Source organism: Ovis aries, chromosome 1 (assembly GCF_016772045.2).
Source record: "Ovis aries strain OAR_USU_Benz2616 breed Rambouillet chromosome 1, ARS-UI_Ramb_v3.0, whole genome shotgun sequence".
NCBI classification, from domain to species: Eukaryota; Metazoa; Chordata; class Mammalia; order Artiodactyla; family Bovidae; genus Ovis; species Ovis aries.
This window is the reverse complement of record NC_056054.1, coordinates 218,010,311-218,020,787: the sequence shown is the minus strand read 5'-3', so window position 1 is coordinate 218,020,787 and position 10,477 is coordinate 218,010,311. Positions and strand designations below refer to the sequence as shown.

Genomic DNA, 10,477 nt, shown 5'->3' with positions numbered 1-10,477 from the left:
GGTTCCTGAAACCCAGTTTCCTTTGGGAAACAGTCTGGTGTGCACAGCCATATGGTCTGGAATGCGATCTTGACAGGAGGGGATCTCAGGGCAGTTGTTGACACAGGCTTTGGAATGGAGAGACAGCAGTGGGCATCTGGGGATACTTGAGGATGCTGAGAATGTTTGAAGATAATTCAGCCTCTTGGATTAACCTGGAAAGTATCATTAGGAATGCAGGCTAGCTCCTGAGGGTCACCTCCTCCCAGCTGTGTCACTAGCAAGACATCTCACTATCCTAGACCTTGTTTTCATCTCCTTTAAAGGGGAGTAATAACCCTATATCATGTAGTTTGAAGTGATGCATGTCCAGTTCCTGTTTTATACTATACACTCCATAGATGGAGGCTGTTAGGTTTGATAGGAGCACGATCTGGCCCCCCACACCCCTGCTCTAACTCACTTCATATCCTCTTCTTCTCAGCTATCCTGACTCTTTTGCTATTCCTTTATCAGAACATGCCCTTTCCAGCCAGCTTTTGGCTTCTGAGTTTGGTCACGGTGGAATGTTGGCTGAAAAACTTCAATTCTGATGAACCCTGTAGTCCTTCAGGACTCAGCACACCTCTCCCCTTCTCCCCGTCTCTGACCTCCCCAGGTTGGGTCAAGCTGCTCCTCAGAGCCTCCAGGAGCTCACATTTACTTCTTACTGCACCTTTGGGCAGGCCGTTGCTAAGTTCCTTGTAAGACCAGTAAAGTCTTTCCGGGAGGTTAAGAAAGGACCAGGCCACTCCGCTGTTCAAGGCTCTTCAGGAAAAGCATGAGGAGAAAACTGTGGTTTTCTTTCTTTCTTCCTTGTTTGCTCTGCTGTGTGTGACACTAAATTCTCTCACCAGAGATCCAACCTGTGTATCTCAGTGGAAGCACAGAATCCTAAGCACTGGACAGCCAGGGAATTCCTAGCCTGTATTTTAAAGGATAGGAATTTCATATAATATTCTATATATTATGATATAATTTAATATAATTTAATTATATTAAATTCCCATCCTGTTTAAAGGATTGGCAAGTCGTGGGTACTCAACAAATATTCTGTTGAATAAATATAACAAATTAGTAATGTTGACAGATAAAGGTAATGCAATAAAAACGTACTGCTTGCAAATACGCAGTTTGCAGTTTGCAGTTTGATTTTAAAATGTGAATTCATAGGCGGTCATTTACATGAAGTTCTGTCACCCTGTGATACCCTCATCCGGAGGAAACTGATAGTGGCCGCGTGCGCACCCTGCTGAGGACACGGGAGCTCCTTGGGCAGGGGTAGGGGGATCTGAAGGCCCGGCACTCAAAAGGGGGTCTCATCTTCCACCCTACACCCTTGGGGCGTCCCCCGTGCCAGCGCCGACCCCAGCCCCTCTCCCGCGGGTCGAGGGGGCTGGCCTCGCACGCCTCTCGCCGCCCCGCCCGCAGGCGGCGCTCTCTGGCCGGTCTCCCGCCGGGGTCGCGACGGGGCGTGCGCGATCCAAGGGCTGCGTCCGCACTTCCTGGTAGCTACGCGCGGAGCGGCCGCGGGGTTATTGCAGGATACAGCGGTCGGGGATCGCCGCCCCCACCTGTGCCTGGTCACCTGGGGCCGGGCGCGGCAGGTGTCCAGACGGCGACCTGGTCGCGGGTCTGGTCCGGCGCCAGCGCCTCGGACGCGGAGCGCGAGCCGGGAGTCGCCGCGCAGCGGGTGAGTTGCGGGCTTCGGCGCCCGGCGTCTCGCCGCTGCTTCCCCACCAGGGACTTCGGGGCGCCGGCGGGACCGCGTCGCTCCCGGCGTCGCTCTGCGCTTCGGGGAGGGAGAGGAATTTCTTTCCCCGGGATTCAGAGGCTGGGATTGTCTAGTACTTGGAGTGGATAGGGGCCCTGGACTGAAAGCCGAGGACTCCCAAGCCTGACCCGTCCGGCTGAGGGGTGGTCGTAGTATTCGCGCCTGGGGTCGGTCCCGAGTTTGGGGCTCCGGGGCTGGGGTGCGGGCATGGAACCGGTGGTCTGGGTTGGTCGTTTACTCACACCCAGACGCTCCGCACCCCCTTGGCCGAGGAGAAAGATATTAAACATTATGAAACACTTGGTGTTTTAGCAATAGTGTGACTTTCCTCCCTGGCACACACAGGTGGGCGTATCGTCGCGGACGCACCTGCTCGTGTGTTCGTTGGGGGCGGACTTCGTTCGTTGGGCGTCCAGTCTCCTGGCCCCCGGGCGTTGGGGACGGTACCCCGCGAGCCCCGGACACTGGGATTAAGCCCGAGGACTTTTCAGGCTGTTTGTTCCCAGAGACCATGGTGTTCTGGTTTGGTTCATCCGTGACCGTCATGGATGGCTCAAAATTCTCTTAGTAGCCCTGCGGAATTTGTAGTCTCAGTGAAGCTTCGTTTCTCACCTGGGCAGGTGGCTTCGGGAGGTGGCAGCAGGGCCCGCCCCTTGCATTCCGGAGGCGGCCGCGGAGGAAGGTCCAGCCGGGAGGAAACACGCTGGGTTCACCCCATTGCTTTGCTTGTGCAAATAACTCAGGTAAGGGCGGGGTTGGGGGGAAGAGTGTTGCTCAAACCCCAGAGATAAACCCACAGAGACCAGAATTGCAAAGGACTTAAGAGTGAGTGTTTGGACCTCAGAATTGCTAATGGCTCAGTTCAAATCATCTCACCTGTGCTTTTCAGATTATTCTTAAGCTTCTTCAATGATAAAACTACTAATTAACATATGCTTTTTTTTTTTTTTTTCCTTGACAGCCTCTAAGATTGGGTTGTCCTTGTGGTATCTCTAGAATTGAATTATTGGGAGTTGCAGGTGAGGAGCAGCCTGCCAGCTGTGAGAATCATTGGGCCAGGGGAACCTGTGGTTTAAAAGCTATTTAAGAGACAAGAGGGCAGTGAGAGGTATAAACCTTGGTGGATGCTTATTTGATGAAAAAAAGTTTAATTGTGCCAGTAGGGGAAATTTGTACTCATTAGTATGAAGAATATTAGCTTTGTTTAGTTGCTTTAGGTAATGGTATACCGATTACAGTTTTTAAAAAACCCTTGCTGTTAGAAATACATTCTAAATTTGAAATATAGGTTCAGGATTTGCTGCAAAATAATCCAGTTTAAGGGAGGGCTGCCAATGGAGAAGTGAAGGGGAACAAGATGGAGACTGGACATGAATTGTTAATAGTTGAAGCTGGATGAAGGGTGTTGGGGTAGGGACTGCCTTGTACTGCTGACTCTACTTTTTTATGGCATTTTCCTTGAAAAGTAACACCACCTGTGGAGCTTTTTTTTTTTTTTTGTGGAAGATAGATTTGGAGGGTAACGCTAGTGATTCTAGATTCAAAGCCTTCTACAGATGTTCACTGTTAACCTGGTGTAAAGGCTGTCTCTCCACTCAACAAGTCTTTTTCTTCCTCTGGGGGGTGCCGCTTTATTTTGCTGTGACGCATACCCTATTTGCTGAGTGTGACAAAGCTGAGAGGATCAAGCTGATGCAGGTGGATGCTGGGTCAGCCTTTTTTTTTTAATACAAAGGGTATTAGCAAGCCTTGGGGGTTGAGCTGTCTCTAAACGGACAGGCTGTGTAAAATGTGTTAGCAGTTTTTCTGAACTGCCCAAATCCTTTCCAAGTTAAGCTCAACGACAACAACAAAAAAAACCCCAGAGCTCACAATAGTGAACAAAACCATACACACTTAGCGTTTGTGTACACTTCTGGAAGTACTGGATGCATCAATAGAAAGTCAACATTATGAAAACAGAGTGAGTGGAGACCCACCTGTTACCTGAAAGAGATCCTATCTGTGTGTGTGTCCTTCTTCCTGCTGTCACTTTGTCTGCTTCAGGTATCATGAAGTGTAAATACTTGGCAAGGAACTGGTTCCTAAAACTTCTGCACTTTCTTTTCCAAGAAGCCTGTTTTCAAGAGGAGGACCTTGGAAGTCATATTGACACATTCATCCAGCTTGTTTATTTTTACCCCCTCTGGATTTTTCCTATAATTCCTACTCATTCTGTCATGCTTGATTAGTAATTTGGAAACGTACGAGGGAGCTATTAAAGTTTAGTAGAGGGAGGAAAGGGAGGCATAGTCCTCAAAGATAAACCCACATTTCTTAGTAGCTTCTGTGGAACTGATTTTAATGCCTCCTTTCTTTAGAGAAAAAGATCAAGTAAATTATATCTGTGATAGCTGAAACTTGAAGTGTTAGATGAATCCCTCAGCATAGGCCTTGCCCATATAGATTCACTAGGATGAAGGTTGTAAAGATGCTTTAAGTCCGGTTCTGTTGAGGAAATGCCAGAGCACCTCCCAGTTTCCTTGTAGTGCATGAGAAAACGGGAGGACAAGAAAAATCCCCTTACTGCTGGAAAATATCACAGTGAATTCATGATGGTCCTTAAGTGGAATTCCTTAGCTTGTGATTTAGTTTTCTTGGTGTGAGTAAAAGAACAATGCAACTGTTAAGTAGTTTTGTTTTCTGCCTCAATTCTCTAAAACAAGAGCAGGGAGAGAGAAGAGAAGCTTGCCGCACCCTGTGGCCAGGGAGTGACCTAACTTTGCTTACCTTGGTGAGAGGATGGTGGGTTTGGGTTCTGGAGAGCTAATTGCTAATAGCCATTTTAAGGAATTACCACAAATGTGATACCATCTTCTCCTTGTATAGTGTTATAAAAGGGTATAAACACGCTGAAAAGCAAATTGCATACTACTTTATCGGACTAGAAATGAGAGAAAAGGGTGTTGGCAATCCAGTCAGTAATTATCTTTCAATTTATAAGCACTCTCCTCTCCATCACTTCATCCCATCCTGTGAGGAGGAGCAGCTGTGCTGGAGGATTATTTTCATTTTTAACAGATGAGAATGTTGAAAATCTAAAGAAGGGATGGCTTGCCAGGTGGCTTCTTTCGCGATATGGAGGAAGGAAATTTAATATTTGTTAGGAGTTCAAGTCGTCTTCACACATGTATTTTTAATTCTCACAAAGCCCTTTAAATTGGATATTTTCAACCCATTTTGCAGATGAAATTGTAGCCAAGAGAGCTTAGTAGTTCACTTGAGGTCTGGCAGCTGAGAGCCAGGATTCAAACCTTGACTGGCTGGATCTTACAGTTTACGCTATTTCCAGCCTCTGTGCTGGTCCAAACGCTAGCAGACAGCAAAGCTTCCGCCTCTAGAAGGTTGGTTGATTAGGCAAGCTATCTTTTTCTTAGCTTTCTGTTTTGCATTGGCGCATAGCCCATTAGCGGTGTTGTGATGGTTTCAGGTGTGCAGCAAAGTGGCTCAGCCTCGTCGATACATATGTCCATTCTCCCCTAAAGTCCCCTCCCAGCCAGTGTCAGGCAAGCTGTTTTTTTGTGCCACTGGTTAAAACTGGGGGCATGTGCCAACTGAAATGTTTTATCAGTCCAGTGCAGTTTGGGGGGAAAAAAAAATGAAGCTGAGCTAACATTGACAATTGAGAGATTTCAAGTATTCTGCCCCCAAAACTCCCGAAGGCAGCCTTCTGGAAAAGGTAGTGTACCCCAGTTGCCCCTGGTCTCCACCGCTCCATACAGTGGCCCCATCCTTGAGGCGGGGGACCATCGCACTTGCCCCACTGTTCTTACCGTAAGAGGTCTTCCGATGTGTACATCTACTCCACGCGGAGTAACCAAAGGCAGCTTGAGGGCTCTTGCCCCAAGAAAAGGGAAAGAGCATATTCCTTGGAGAGAGTGAAGACTCTTGTGTTTAGTCTGCAGCAATTCTGTGACAGAAAATGCAAGGGATGTCATCACTTTCCTCACATCCTGTCTGCATTACTCATTTACACAGAATAGTTTACTACCTCTACCGTACAAGAGCAGTGGAGAACACGTGTGGGCAGGCTGCCGTGGGAAAAAGAAATATCTCCAAAATCCCAAACCACTGACTCTTTGTGGGTGGGAAGACGGGTCTTGGGCACTCCCTCTTTAAGCAGCCTGACTTTGGCATCCAGAGGGACTCTGAGCTTGTGCGCTGGCTCTTTGTGGCTGCTCTGAGGGGTCCCAGAAGGTACTCACCTCCCCACGCTGTGCCCACCCTCTCCAGCTGGTGACAGGTCTGAAAGCTCCGCAGGTAGGAGGAACTGAGGTGCCCAAGGGTGGCCTGTAGGGTCAAGGGGCAGATAGTCTCTCCTCTGTCTACATTTGGGGTTTCATTTACATCTTTGTTACCTTTCCCCTGAACTCAGTGTTTGTGGCTGTGGGAAGGTGTGGGTGTGTGGCCGTGGGTGTGGTGGGTGAGGCAGCAACGTGACTGTAAAGAGGAAATGCAGATGGAGTCTTGTGGAGTGGTTTTGAAGAAGCGGCAGGTGATACTTGTTTTGAGACCTTTGTCGCTAGAGCTGTTGGTCTAGGTGTGTGCATGCCCCAGCGTGGGAAGAAATATGGGACAAGGAGGAGGTGGTGCCTTGTGTGGTTGAAAGCAGTGGTTAGAGGCCAGTGGGTTGATCGCATCCTTTCTGGAGAGCTCTGGGATTCAGGTGCGCGGGTGTGTTCTCAGGAGGGTGATTACCACTTCCTGGCCAAACCTGCTGCGGGCAGGAGGCAGGGCAAGGGTGTTGATGACCAACCAGAGCAAACAGGCGAGGTGAGGCAAGGCGCCCCTGAGTGTGTACTCAAGGCGCCCCTGAGTGTGTACTCTTGCCAGATCGCTGGTGTCTTTCTGCCTTTCCCACCACCTCCCTGTGTGACCTTGATTTTTTAACCACTCTGCCCTTCAGCTGCCTTCTGTGTAAAATGTTAGTGCTAATAATGCCCACCTCCTGCGGCTACGAGGGTGAGGTTGACTGCTGTTGTCGTTGAAGCCCTGTCTTCTTTGCTTTTACCTTTATATGGGGGATTTTCCCCCAGAATTTTAGAAGGCAGGCCTCAGGGTAGAAACGAGTTCCAGCTCTGACCTCTCTGTTTCCAGAGGGAGCCTGGCCTGCCTTGTGGCCTTGGGAACCGTTCTCCATGACAGCTGTCAACAGGGCTTTGGTGGACTGGAGCGGCAGCCTTGGAACTGACGGTGAGAACAGGGCCAGGACCCAGGGCTTTGGCCCTATTGTTTGGGAATTAAATGCACTCCGATTCTGGAAAGGAGAGGAGTCATTCCCCTGGCTTCCCCTTCACAGAGGAGGAACAGGCGGGGCCGGGCTCGCGGCCACCTAAGTTCTGTCCAGTACCTCTTCTGTCAGCTGGGGAAGCACGCTCCTGAGAATGTTTTTCGAGGAACTAACAGAAATCTTGACCCAGGCCCAGTGAAGTACTGAGTCTGACTTGCCCTTTTGTGGTGAAATCAAAAGACCAAGCGCTCCAGCAGGTTTACTTTTAACCTGGAGAAATAATAGAGATGCTGTTAATCTGTATTTACAGAGCGTTTTGTAGTTTTAAAAGGGCTATCTAATTTGCTCTTTGACCGGTGGTATGGGGTTATTTGTTTGCATTTGTTTCTGTTACCTTTCGCTCTCAGGAGGCATACGCGAGGGAACCGAGGTTTAGGCCAGAGATGGAAACAGGGGACTGGGCTAAAGGTTTACTTTATCCGAGAAGGTAACCAAATTCATGTTCTTTGTGCACTTAAGGAATCCTAGGGAGTGATGACATCCTGGGGGCGGGAAGGGAGAGATGGAGAACTGAAGTGTTCCCGGGGAGCTGAAAACATCCTTTGTTTCCAGGAAGGTAGCCAGTCCCTTCAGAGTCCCCTGCAAGCAGAGGAGGCAGAGGTCTCCCTATCGACAGCTCCTGCCCAGACCCATTCTGGGAAGTGCCGGCGGGCTCAGCGCGGAGGAGGAGCAGCTCTTCCCTCTCCTGCCTGGGTCTAGACCTTCATGAAACTGGGCTTTCTGCTCCTCCGCCCCCAGCCAGTTGTTCCAGGGGCTACTGAACAGCCTTCACCCGCACAGCCCTCCCCACCCCAGCTCGTGGCCACAGAGCTGCTCCCGTCTCACGTTCTGGAGGGGGTTTCCCTCCCCAGCCCCTGCCATCTCCCCCCACCCACCCCAGTTGGTATCCTTTCTTCCATTCGGCTTTATTCTGAGAAGTTGAAGGGAAAAAAATTCTCTATGACCCACTATCCAATGACCCAAAGACATCATTTTGACATATTTTCTTCCAGTTGTGTTTTGCCTTTGTTTGTTTGTTTTTCTTTTCTTTAAAAATTTATTTGCCTGCCCTGGGTCTTAGTTGCAGCATGTGGGACCTAGTTCCCTGATCAGGGATCAAACCCTGGGCCCCCTTCATTGGGAGTGCAGAGTCCTAGCCACTGGACCACCAGGGAAGTCCTTGCCTTTGTTTTTTAAAATAAATTTGATAAATTGTAATACTTTATAAACATTCATTTTATGTTAGCATTTTAAGAGCTGTCACACCAAGACTAATATTTATTATAGCATTCTTTCCATGTCTTTGCTATTATCATTTATAATAACCACATGCTATTTTAGCCTTTTTTAGCCATTCTCTTAATATTAGAGAGCTAAGTGTTTGCTCATTTTTTAATGTTGTGAATCATTCTAAGTTGAATGTGTGTAAACCTTCGATTCTGTGCTATAAGAAGTAAAGAGTTGTTCTACTTCTGTGGCTTATGAGCTCTTGAGGAGAGAAGCATCTTTTGTTATTCTTAATAAGCCCCTTTCTACCATACTTGAGTTTACCCTAATGAGCTGATTGCTGAGACTGGGGGTTGATTTGGGGGCTAGTTGTTGGAAGAACCAAGCATGTGATTACAGGGTTGGAATTTTCAGCCCCTACTTCGCTACCCCCAGAAGGGAAGAGGTGCTGGAGAATTGAATTCAGTCACCCATGGCCAGTGATTTAATCAGTCATGCCTGTGTAATGGAATCTCCATAAAAACCCTAAGCAAAGGCATTTGGAGAGCTTCTGAGCTGGTGAACCCATCAAGGTGTTGGGAGGATCATGTGTCCAGAGGGCGCAGGGAAGCTTTGTGCCCCTTCCCCATACCTTGCCCTGTGCATCTCTTCCCTTTGGCTGTTCCTGAGTTGTATCACTTATAGTAAACCAGTAATTGTCAGTAAAATGTTTCCCTAAATTCTGTGAGCCACTGAAGCAAATAATCGAGCCGGAGGAGGGGGTCATGGGAACCACTGATTTATAAGCACTTGGTAGAAGGTACAGGTGAGAGCAGGGACTTTCAGCGGCCACCTGAAGAGGAAAGCAGTCTCACTCAGTCCACAAGAGTGAGCTCTGTACTCACTCTGGGCAGTTACTGTCAGAACTGCTTGGTGTGGACAAACCCACATATTTGGTGTCAGCAGTATTGTGAGGAGAAACAGCATTTACCTTTCAGTTTCATTTCCTGTTATTTGGGATGGGTTTCTTTCTTTTTTTCGCTTGTGGGATCTTAGTTCCTACACCAGGGATTGAACCCGGGCCCCTTGCAGTGGATATGCAGAGTCCCAACCGCTGGACCATCAGGGAATTACCTGGGATGGAGTTTTATAAAAATGATTAGTAAGTCGAAGGTTTTTTTGTTTTTTGTTTACTGACATAGAGTTAATTTGCATGTTGTGTTAGATTCAGGCGTACAGCACAGTGACTCAGTTATATATATGTATAAAATTTCTTTTTCTTATTCTTTTCCATTATGGTTTATTATAGGATATTGGGTGTAGTTCCTTGTGTTATAGAGTAGAACTTTTTTTACATCCTGTATATACTAGTTTGCACCTGCTAATTCCAAACTTTGAATCCATCGCTCCCCTCGTCTCCTCCCCCTTGGCAGTGAGTCCATTTCTGTTTCTTAGGTAAGCTCATTTGTGCCATATTTTAGCTTGCACATATAAGCGATACCATATGATATTTGCTTTTGTCTGACTTATTTCATTTAATATGATCATCTCTAGATCCCTCCATGTTGCTGCCAATGGCATTATTTTATTCTTTTTATGACTGAGTAATATTCCATTTTACAGGGATACCGCATCTTTATCCATTCATTTGTTGTTGGACATTTAGGTTGCTTCCATGTCTTGGCTGTTCTAAACAGTGCTGCTGTGAACACTGGGGTACATGTGTCTTTTAAAATTATTTGTGTTGGCTGTGCTGGGTCTCAGTGCTGCGTGGGCTCGTCTCCAGTTGTGGCGAGCGGGGCCCTCCTCTAGTTCTGGTGCGAGGGCTTCTCCCTATGGTGGCCTCTCTGGTTGCAGAGCACACGGTGTGTGGGCTTCACTTTCATTAGCTGTGACTCCTGGGCTGTGGAGCACAGGCTCCATAGTTGCGGTGTGCAGGCTCAGTTGCTGCACAGCATGTAGGATCTTCCTGGATCAGGGATTAAAAACCATGTCTCCTGCATTGGCGGGTGGATTCTTTACCATCGAGCCGCCAGTGGTATCTTTTGGAATTCAAGTTTTGTCCAGATATACGCCCAGGAGTGGGATTGCTGAATCGTATGGTAGCTCTGTGTTTAGTTTTTTCAGGACACTCCATGCTGTTTTCCATAATGGCTGTACCAATTTACATT

General features: G+C 47.9%; 1 protein-coding gene across 6 annotated transcripts in view; it reads left to right on the top strand.

Annotated features, from left to right (window-relative positions):
• The first annotated feature begins 1,518 nt into the window (after positions 1 to 1,518).
• The window catches only part of GPR160 (G protein-coupled receptor 160), a 60,305-nt gene continuing 51,346 nt past the window's right edge, over positions 1,519 to 10,477 (top strand). For 3 of the 6 annotated variants that reach the window (XM_015092562.3, XM_027958494.2, XM_060394007.1), the window contains exon 1: positions 2,427 to 2,535. The gene's annotated coding sequence lies outside the window, so the exon portion shown is untranslated. Of the gene's footprint in view, positions 1,712 to 2,426; positions 2,536 to 2,892; positions 6,092 to 6,971; positions 7,025 to 10,477 lie in introns of those variants that run through there. The other 3 variants (XM_060394008.1, XM_060394009.1, XM_060394006.1) reach the window with 3 other exon arrangements.